Source organism: Rissa tridactyla, chromosome 4 (assembly GCF_028500815.1).
Source record: "Rissa tridactyla isolate bRisTri1 chromosome 4, bRisTri1.patW.cur.20221130, whole genome shotgun sequence".
NCBI classification, from domain to species: Eukaryota; Metazoa; Chordata; class Aves; order Charadriiformes; family Laridae; genus Rissa; species Rissa tridactyla.
In genome coordinates this window covers 5,194,020-5,203,988 of record NC_071469.1, presented here as the reverse complement: position 1 = coordinate 5,203,988, position 9,969 = coordinate 5,194,020, and positions in this window count along the sequence as shown.

The following is a 9,969-nucleotide window of genomic DNA, read 5'->3' as shown; positions in this document are numbered from 1 at the left end:
GCTGGCGACACTCCTACAAAACCCCATTTCCCGTGTGTGGACATACTTATAAATGATCTACAAACTACAATATTCCTGCCTAGGACGTGAAAACAATTTTTACACTTGCTTTAGCGTAACTACAATCCACAACATCAATTTGATTCTTTGCAAGTATCTGGATTCAAAGGTTTCCTTGGAAATAGACATCGCGAGCTTTCTCAGCCCTTAGCTGAAGGGGCTAGGTGGGACATCTCCTGTCCACACTGCCTGTGTTTGAAGTCATTAGGTGTTAGCAGAAGCAACAAAACACAGAGTGAAAACTTTGGCAGTCTGCAGTAGGGGCATCTTCGCTACAAAACCCTGACATCTTTAAGATTAGTGGATACTTTAAAATTTAGTGAGTCCAAGAACCAGCCCAACTTTTCTGTAAATACTCAACTAACACTGGAGAGTATGGACCTGAGCAAACAAGCGGCGAGTGGGCATTGTCTGGGCGTCACCCGTGGTGAATAATGACAGGACCAGAGGAAATGGCATGAAGTTGCGGCAGGGGAGGTTTACGTTAGATATTAGGAAGAATTACTTTACTGAAAGAGTGGTCAGGCACTGGGACAGCCTGCCCAGGGAGGGGGTTGAGTCACCATCCCTAGAGGTGTTTAAGAAACGTCTAGGTGTGGCACTTCAGGGCATGCTCTAGTGGCAGAGATTGTAGGTTGTTTGGTTGGACTCGATGATCTCAAAGGTCCTTTCCAACCATGAAGATTCTGTGATTCTATATATGCGTGCACTGATCCGCTAGAACTGCATCCGAACATGCTTACTGGAAGGTTTACATTTTGCTTAATTAGAGCATGTTTTTTTTCCTCAATGGCAAAATGTCTGCAGGCTTCAGTGAGAGTAGGATTTGGATTATTTTTTTGAAACTTCTTGCTGCTGCATTTTGTGAATTTTACACAGTTCTGTCCGCTCAATGGACCCAAACACGATTCACAAAACAGTCTTAACATTTGTGTGCAAGCATACAATCCTTTGCCAAACAGTCAAACGCTGGATGTGCGGATAGTGAGAGAAAAAGAACCCAAACCAAATCCTACGTAACATTTTATACGGGCAATGGAGATACACAGTATTTCACCTGAAAATTTAGGCAAAAATGGGATGTGTTAGAATAACACGTTTGTGTGACCGTGCGTGGGTGTGAGTGCACACCCCCCCACATATTGCCCTCTATAAGGGTGTGCTTCCGGTGTCGTCTCCAAAAGTGAAGTGATTGAGAGACTTCTTGAGGGGAGGGGGAGGGGGGAAGCCCTTTTTCTCTTCGAGCCTGTGCTCGGTGACAGCACTGACACCCACTCGCCCTCCTTCCCTCGCCCCGCTGTTAAGATACGTGTGGCCGACAGCACCACGATTTCATTCCCCTATAGCAAAGGCTAACCAGGCTTACACACAAATAGCATTTCCATTTCAAGTGAATTTGGTTCTCCTCGTCCTCTCTCTCCCCACATAGCCTTGCTGCAGTTCAGCATTTACCCCACCTACACGGTATGCCTTTTTTATGTAGGCTTCATTTTTATTAAATATCAAAAGTGATAAAAAGGACGCCGTTGCTCTAACTACTGAAAGCAACACCGTTTACATCAAATACAAAAAAACGTAAGTGTAACTAGACATCGGAACACAATTTTCTTTCAGGAGGGCGTCAGACTTCCGTGTGAACAAGTTCAGCCTTCGGTTTTGCACATCAGGGTCGGGGGAAAAAGAAATGGCTTCAGGAGCCCTATAGAGGTGCTTTTGCTTCCCTGACTTCTCACACACTATTCTTTCAAATGAATTTAAAGCTTTTCTTGTCCAAATCCCCGCAAAAGTAACCACACTGCAGTTTTTCTACTATTATGCAAATAGATTAATCAGCCAACGCTCCAGTGAGAATTAATTTATATTTGAATCAAATGAGGCCTTAGATTCTTTATAACCCAACCCCCGGGCCAAGGCCTGGGCTAGGTAGCAACCTCATATTATTCATTTGACGAAATGTGAACTGACATAAATACCATGGCTAACTTTCAATCCGATTACCCCGTTACCTCCCATCAATGCTCTCCCAGCCATCAGACTCTAGCGTCCCTCCTTTCACCAGCCCAGCCAACAACTGTCAACTCCTCCCTGATAAACAAGCACCCACGCCGCCACCTCGGACCCCCGCTCTTAACCCATCATCCCTGCTCAATGGCCCTTATTCGACAAGGTATTTTATTTTGTTTGTAGGAATCGGGGAGGTGGGACTAAACAGCAGGGGGAAAAAAAAAATAAAAAAAAAAAAATACTGTTTTGCTGGGGCTGCAATTCAAAGCTGCCCTTTCAGAGCTGCAGAGCACTTGAGGCGCTGACAATAAACATCCAAAAATATAGGAGCATCGTGTCCATCCATCCACATATATATATATATGTATATACACACACACACATTTAATTTAATACAGTGACCAACATCTGTTATCTTTCATACTCTCCTTAACCCTTAAAAAAAAAAAGTAAAACAATGTTTTGGGCTACTACGTCCAAAGGTCAATGTAAAGTGAACCCACATTTTACACAGCACCCTTATACTAAACTCATGTTGACAACCACTAAATTCTTTCTATTGCCCTGCACAGGAACTTGTTTTTTAAAAAGTTTTTTTTTTTTTTTCCTTTAAAACTGTAAGCATTTAAAAAGCCTGGCTAAACGATCCACCAGGTGTGAGAAAAGCCTTTTCTATGCAAGCAGCTCTGTGTCAGGAAACCTACACTTTGTAATTAGATTAGCAAGCAAGGACTGAATAGCTCTGATCAAAACATCTTCCCCCCCCACGCATATTGTTTATAGTGCATAACTGATAACTAAGCTTCTCTAGTCATGGTTAAAATCTACTTTAAAATGGGAGTCCTGTGCACTGCAGAATTTAAATGAAGAGGAAGAAGAAAACAGAGTGCACATTCTTAAAAAGCTATAAGTAATCACTTGGCTGCCTTGCTTAAACAAAGCTTTATTTGGAAATATAAGTCATAAAACAAACCCTGTGATTTAACAGCAGCTCTTCAGGAGACCATTGCTTAAAACCCATCTAAGCTAGGGAGTTAAAGAGGTAATTTTTGCCTTTAGGACCTACCTCGCAGCGAACAGGCTGGGGGAAAAGGAGGACAGTCTTGTCCACATGGCCCCAGCTCCAGGGAACACCCCGGATCCCTGCCATGAGAGCTGAGAAGTCCCCAGCCTGGGAGGACGACTTCAGTTTTCTGTCTCTGTGGGTTTTTTCCATGTGGTCAGACAGGCTAGTTGCGTACTGGAGGCGGTTTCGCAACATAAATAGCAGGTTTGAAATGTACTGGCTTCCTGGAGACACTAAAAGCGGGTGAAAAAGGAGCTGCAGTATGTCAGAGCAGATCAGCCCTACCTGTTCCTGTAAGGAAGACAGATGGGAAATGAAAAATAAGCCCAGACAAGATTCTTCCTAAAGCTTTCATACAAAGCCTATATATTTTTCTTGGAAATAGTGAGGCTGTTTGACAGTCCTGCCCAGTGCAGACCAGAGTCAGTCCCATTTTGTACTGTGGGGCCTGAAACCAGATGCAAACCCTTGTATGAATCAATTTTTCCAAAGAAATATATCCAATTACTGGATCCTTCTGCTCAGATCAGTACACCTCGTAAATCCCATGGTTATTTCATCCTTCTTGAAACTGTCTTTTAAATATTAGGGCTGGAGCATCAGAACTGAGATCAAAAAGCCTTCTCTGGCTAAAGGACACTGTAGAAATAGCAGAAGACAACAAGAGGATATCCTCTGTTCTTCCTTTCGCAAATCAGGAGACACTTGCCGTACACACAGCTGTCACAGGCGGCAGGGAATGAGAACTTTTCCGTGCTTCAATAACCGTCCTACCCCCTCCTCCTTCTGCTATAAGCTCAGTAGCAGGGAAGAGCCCTGGACACTCACTGCCCCAGTGCAGAATCCAGCCTCGTGCTTAAACTGCTGCTCCGGAGAGGCTCTGACCCAAGGCAGCAATTTAACCTTCTGTCTATGCATTCCCCTCTGCTGATTTTTTTTTTTTTTTTAATTTCCTGTAGGAAGAGTAAACTTTCAGCAGAAAAGGAGGACAGACAATTTTTTAGCGTGATACCAGTAAGGAAAGCTTGATAAAGGTTGACAGGTGAGGGAACAGGCTTTCATTTAAGTCCTAAGCCAGAGCCATTTAAAGGACACTAGAGAACTACCCCTTATCCCAAGACATCCATGGATCTGGAGGATGCGTATGTAGCTTAAAGCTAGGTCAGCCTCCTCTCTCCCAACCTTTCCAGGTCTGATGAGTAGCAGCCTCATGAGTAGCTTCATGACTAGATGCTCTCCACCCTCTTATATTTTTTTTTTTAATGGAAAAGGAAAAAGAGAGGGGGGAAAAAAAGACAAAATTCATGTCACAAGGAGAGCCAAAAATGTGATTGCAGCCACTAAAACATGCTTTTCATTAAGTAGTTCTCATTTCTACAGGCATGACGAGAAACCTGAGAAAACCTGTTTCAGACTAAGGCGATCCCATTCGAACACCCTGGCTCTCTAATTCTAAACTTCAGTCGTCTTTGATATTTCCCCTGCAGTATCAAAACGCTCCTGACAAAGCACTGAAGAGACAAGTACATTCAAATTCTCCTAGGGCTTAACCCCACCGCATTGAAATTAGCACGAGTTTCGCCCCTGACTTCAGCCCTGACAGAACGAGCAACATCCTCAGGCCAAAAGCATGGGGAAAAGCTTTTCTACAGCTTTCTTTACACGCTTGCACTCGCCTTAGTCCTAGAGATTTCCGTTTGCTTTCAGAAAGCTGAAGGCATAAATGGGCAACGCATTCCACCATGTTTGTGTCCAACCTCATGGCTGGTGGAAAACAAGTAAGGCTTTTTTTTTTTTTACTGTTTTCCAGGGAGAAAAACAGAAGAACAACGTACTTTCTTCAGGTTGGGTAAGCTCACATTAGAAAGTTTCTTGTCTTCGCTATTTCAAGGAATTTTTACAAGTGCAAGGGAAAACAGAACCTCATCAGCTTTTCCCAGTGGTAAAATGGAAGAGCCCTTCATCTCTGAACACCATGAAGCTGCCCTGGTTGCAAAGCAAACCCCAGAAGAAGGGCATCCCTCTTCCAGTCTCCACATTGAGCTAAACGTTTTTTGAAGAGAACAACTCTTTCTCACGAGTGGAGATCCAGTGCAAAATCTATTGGCTCCTCAGGGAGCCAGTCATCCTGAATCCAGACACCTACACTTGGCAATCCTGAAGATACGCATATGATGCATGAGACTATGAAGCTGATCATTCCTGAGGCATTATTGCTCCAGTCTCCTTGGTTTTCTCTACCTGAAGCACCTCACTTGATAAAAAGGACCCCCAAAGGACAACAGAATCCAATTTCCACAAAGTAACCGGGAGCAGACCACATGGACCAGTGCTTGCTAACTCATTTCTTGCTGGCTCTATGAAGGCAAACCCTGAGGGACAAAGTTTGTCAGCTCTCTTCTTCTGCCAAATCAAACACACTCTATGTCAATAGCTTTCTATTTCTGGAAAAAAACCCAAGTGTTACACTTCTCCAAAGAAGCCTGCACATAGTCTTTTCCTCCATGCGTGCAGTACTATTTGCCAGCAAACCTATAGACATAAATATAGCCATAGTTAGGGCATGGTCTGGAATAGAACCATTTAACTGTGAAGCCATTGCCTCAATGGACAAGTTCACAGGTGTAATGCTTCCGGGGTGAAATCCCTACATGCCCAGGGAATTTGGTGACTAAAAAAACCCCCAGAACTCACAAATTTTTTTTTTATTTTTTTTATTTTTTTTAGGACTGTCCCCTGTTTCAATTGTAAGAACATTGCAGTATCCCGGCAAGGAAATTTTGCACTTTTTGTCTGCTAAGTAACTGTTACAGAATATTTAAGTTTCTCTTCTTTCCTCATCACATGGCTTTTGGTCCCACCAGAAGATGTATAGGTTAATCCCGGTCAACAGCACTTTTAGCACCTTCACATAGGACTTAAAGAGAGAAAAACACTGAGTTTTGAAGCAGATCCCTCCACACCTTCAAATTGGGAGTATTCTTGCAATGATGAGTTTGTGCCAAGAGGTTGATATCTGCGTGGTCAAAGCATTTGCCCTGGGAGGGACTACTGTCCCTGTCTGACTTTCCAGACAGGGTGATACACCACAATGCAGGTGACTGATTCATTAAAACCTCTCTGCCACCTACCTGGAAACCCCCACAACAGCCCTTTCCACCACTGGATCCCACCATCTGAAGATATTTTCACCTAGAATGAGCAAAGTGAGTGACACAGCCCCATCACCATCTTTCTGGCTACTCACTACCAGCACGTACATCAGGGAAGACTTTTCACTGGGGACAGTGTTTCCAAATACTTGGGCTCTCATCAGCATCCTATGGGATCTTCTGGGCCTCTCAAACCTTTTCAGAGAGGTTTAAGCCCCAAGGAGTTGTAGTATCAGTTGGTTGGTGTGGTAAAAGTTGAGGGATTGAGGGCTAATGGTCTGACCCTTTTAAAAAAAGGTGCAGAAATAAGAGAAAGTCCTGGTTTAATCCCACAGGGTAGTTAAATACTGATCCTGTTCTTTCCCTGAGACAGAGGTCCCTATGCACTGCTCCAGTGGGCAGAGGGACGGAGAGCAGCTTCTAAAAGACTGCCTTTTGCAAGAGTGGACGTGTCGACGCAGTGCGTGGGCTCAGGGACCCTTAGTTTAAGGTGACAGCAAACTCAGGTTTGCTGAGATCCACTCCATGACACCCTCGTTCTCCTGCTCAATTGCCCTGAGAGAGTCCTTTCCTCCAAGCAAGCTTGTCCTTCCTCTCATAGCCTGGAGAAGGGGGAAGAGAACTGGGACTTTAGGAGCGGAAAAGTAATGGCATCCTCGACTCTTAGCACTTAAAATTGCACAATGCCTAGACATTTCAGTGAATCAGTGAACAGAGAAATTTGCCACCATTGTAAGCAAAGAATCACCACTTTGGTTCGCAGTGAAGTGGCAGGAGTAGATTTAAGACCTGATTTGAAAAACCAAAGGATTTTTAATTCTTCTTACCTACTTGAGTAAAATGAGAGAAATACGTATTAGAGAAAATAAACGGGAAAGTATCATGTTCTCTCATCCTTCACGCTTCATCCACTCAGTCTAACTTGGAAACTCTCGGGGCAGAGACCACAACCAAAACAAGCAGGACCACGGCCTCCAGCATCTGAGAATCCAAACAGCCGCTGCCCAACTCCCAGCCAGTCTCCACTGTGCTAAATAATCATGAAATTAAGGCAATGAATAAAACACCATATTGCATTTTGCAAACCTTAGCTCTCCAATGTCTTAGCTCATGAAAGGAGTTGTTTTTAGGGAGGTTGTGTGATTGTTTGTTTATTAGACAGATCAGTGGAGAAGAAAGAAGAGGAATTGTTCAACCCCAGATTATTTTTTTTTAAAACAAAGGTGGAGGTTGGGGAGAGGATAAAAGGACGAAGTGGACAAAAATAATCAAATTTGGAAGAAAGGATGCAAATTAAACAGGCTTGGAAGGAGTTAGTAAAGCGCAAGCAAGACACAGAGACTGAACTAAAGTTAATTACTTTTGACATGATCAGATCATCTGGTTGCATTTCAGGCTGCGTGCACTCTAGGCTGGCCGGCATGAATGGCGAGGGAAAAGAAAGTAACTCTCCCCTCTAGGTCCCTTTGCCAAGTCTGGGCTGCGCGCTCTGTCCGAGATCCCTCTTTCTTTGCGCAGAGAGAGAGGGGGGGAGAGGAGAGAGAAACACAGTTAACCACCTGTCAGGGCTGAGGACACAATAAGGCAGCCCCCAAAAGAGCTTTTCATGCATGCGTAATATATTTGTTCAGCTATTCACTTAATGAAGCTGATAAATGTGATGCGAAACAATAGTCAAGTTAATCTATTTAGTAAAATGTTTTGAGACTCTCAGGCGATGTTAAGGAGGGTAGTGTGTTCGGGGACATTTTCATTTCAATACGCTCATCTCTCCCCTCTTAGGGGGGTTTCAAGCAACCTATGTGAATATAATTTCTTATAAATGTGTCTTTAATGGGTTTAATTCACCCTTGCCAGCTGTTTTTTTAGCTATTTTGTAAGAGCAAAACAAACGTGCCAGGCTTGGAAAGCTAGTTAAAATTAGTTTCGGTCACTGGGGCCAAGCTATATTTCCTGCAAACCATCTGCTTGATTGGCACAATAGAAGGATTTTCAAGAAAAGGGGGGGGGGGGGGGATCTAGAAGAGCTTTGAACGAACCAACAGTTACTGTTCCTTGTGCTTGAATTCTAAAGGTGAAGCCTTAGGTGTCTTAATATAGCTTCGCCCCCGCAGCCTCCATTCAAGCATCCCGCGAGGTCGGGAAGCATCCTTAGGGAGCTGGGACACGCCGTAGGAGGGGGGACGGAGCATCCCTCCCCGGAGGGGGGGGGGGGGGAATAGAATAAAAAAAATAAATAAGAAAACAAAACGCTTACACACAGGTTTGGAGAAGAAGAAGCGACGGGGGCAGCGGAGCCTGGACCCTTGTAGAGTATTTCCCCGCTTGGGAAGGGGAGGGGGGAGAAGTTTGGCTTTGGCTTCCCGCATCCAGGTGAAAGCCAAACTTCTCCCCCCTCCCCTTCCCAAGCGGGAAATCGCCCCGGGAAAGACTCGGGGTGGGGGGGGGGAACGTCCCCCGCGGGGGAGCGAGCAGAGCCGTGGCGGTGATTGAGACGTCCGTCTCCCGGGGGGGGGACGGGGACAGGCGGGGAGAGGGATGGAGCTCCCCGGCGCGACTCCGCTCCTCTGGTCCAGCCCAAGGCGAGCTCTTTGGTCTCCGGATTTGAAGTGCTGGCTCTCCCAATTTCATGCGGATTATCAGCCTCGGACCGGGACACACGCAGGCTTCAAATCCTATCCCCCCCCGCCCCCCCCCCCCCACCTCCGCTCCCGGCGGTTTTGGGGTGGGTGTTTTGTTTTTTTTCTTTCCTTTTTTTTTTTTTTTTTTTTTTTTAAGCGACAAAGAAAGTGAGTGACTTTTAAGAAATAAATTTGAAGATAACGACATTAAAATGAATGGCAGGAAGCACAAAACGGCGTGAGCATAGGTCAAACGGCATTAGTCACAGGTTTTATCCTGAGACATTAGAATTCCCTTTCTCTTAAATGATCACTGCCTTTGAAAAGAAACTTCCAAAGGAGATCACTTAAAATAAGATCCTTTCGTCTGATTTCTTGGTTTCTTATGGTCTATCTTCCCTTTCAATAGATGTCTAGTCCCTTTTGCCTTGGTGCTTAAGGAATTCTTTATGAGTGTGCTCAGACGCATCACAAGGAAGAACTGGGTCCACGTGTGCCCCAGCATGCGTTTGACCCAACCTTCCAGAAAATGTCAGACCCTCTTTTTTAAACCAGAGAAATTAGCAGCAGTTGGTCTATAGTGAGGCAAAATGCCCCCAATGTATATGTAAAGAAAGGAGTAAATCATCTCAAAGGAAACGTATAATGACTGTAAAAAACGAAGTGTTCGCGGAGCAGCCCGGGCGGAGCTGTGTTGGGACAGGCGGGGGGGTGGGGGGGTGACAGAGCAGGAGCGGGCTGCGAGAGGGGCAGGGAGCAGGGGACAGAGGCGGGGGGGCTGGGTAGGGAGGGTGGCGTCAATTATTTTATTGGGAAAGCCCTGTTTGCTTTTTCCGTTCGCTACCGCCCCACCCGCTTGCGAAATAACACCTTGAGAGCAGCCGTGCGTATAAACGGGCTTGAGATAAGCCCGTGGTGGCGGGGGGGTGGGAGGAAAGCTAAAACCGGAGCAGGACGGGGCAGCCCCCCACCTTCCCCCCACCTCCGGACACCCTCCTCGGTGCCCGAGCGGTGCCGGCCGGGGGCGGGGGGGGCAGGTGCCGGGGACCCGCCGCGCTGCCCGCCA